Genomic DNA, 1,191 nt, shown 5'->3' on the forward strand with positions numbered 1-1,191 from the left:
CTTGCCTTTGTGGTACTCAGTCTTTTGAGGGGAAGACAGACAACAAATGAATATATGTCAGCAGTAAGTGCTCCGAAGAAAAATAAAGCAGGTTAAGTGGAATAAAGAGTGACCAGGAGGAGAAGAAAGAGGAGGAGGAGGAGGAGGGGGAGGAGGAGCAGAGGAAGGTTTTTTTTTTTTGTTTGTTTGTTTTTAAGTATATTTTATTGATTTTTTACAGAGAGGAAAGGAGAGAAATAGAGAGAGTTAGAAACATCGATGAGAGAGAAACATCGATCCACTGCCTCCTGCACATCTCCTACTGGGGATGTGCCCGCAGCCCAGGTACATGCCCTTGACCGGAATCGAACCCGGGACCCTTCAGTCCGCAGGCCGACGCTCCATCCACTGAGCCAAACCGGTTTCGGCAAGGAGGAAGGTTTTTTTTTACGGGGAATTGGGAAAGGCCTGTCTGAGAAGGGGGCATGTAAGCTGAGCTGAGGAAGCCTCTGTAAGCTCTGCAGAGCTGAAGGGCTGGGGGGCGTAGGGGTCACAGCATGACTCTGGAGCCAGACTCACCAAGTTCCTATCCCAGGTCCACCTCTTCCCAACCCTGTCATCTTGGGTAAAGCACCTAACTTTTCTATGCCTCTGTCTTCACATCCGTAACACAGAGATGGTAATACAGTTCCCCCCTCACAGGGTCATTTAAGGAGAAGGAAAGGGGTAAGGGGAAGTAAGGATTAAATGAGATCTTGTACGCAAAGTGCTTAGAGTGGTGCTCAGGCATAAGCACTGTGTAAGTATTAGCTGTTGTTGTTGCTGTTTTTAGTCTGGGAGAGTCATTTTCTAGGCAGAAGGAACAGCATGTGCCAAGGGCCCAAAGTGAGGGAAGAACTTGAGATTTGGACACAGAGAGGGAGCCATAGTGACTGGGCACAGAGAGGGAGCCATAGTGACTGGGCACAGAGAGGGAGCCATGGTGACTGGGCACAGACAGGGGGCCATGGTGACTGGACACAGAGAGGGAGCCATGGTGACTGGGCACAGACAGGGGGCCATAGTAACTGGGCACAGAGAGGGAGCCATAGTGACTGGGCACAGAGAGTGAGACATACAACTATGAAACTACTAGTGCGCCATGTTGTTATGCACAGATGGGGTCTCTGTAAATTTTCTGCCTATGGTTCACTTGGGACTGGAATAGCTTGA

General features: G+C 49.6%; 1 protein-coding gene across 1 annotated transcript in view; it reads left to right on the plus strand.

Annotated features, from left to right (window-relative positions):
* TRIM14 (tripartite motif containing 14) overlaps nucleotides 1–1,191 on the plus strand; it is a 22,119-nt gene that overhangs the window by 13,247 nt on the left and 7,681 nt on the right.

This window comes from Myotis lucifugus, unplaced genomic scaffold (assembly GCF_000147115.1).
Source record: "Myotis lucifugus unplaced genomic scaffold, Myoluc2.0 scaffold_180, whole genome shotgun sequence".
In the NCBI taxonomy this organism is placed as follows: Eukaryota; Metazoa; Chordata; class Mammalia; order Chiroptera; family Vespertilionidae; genus Myotis; species Myotis lucifugus.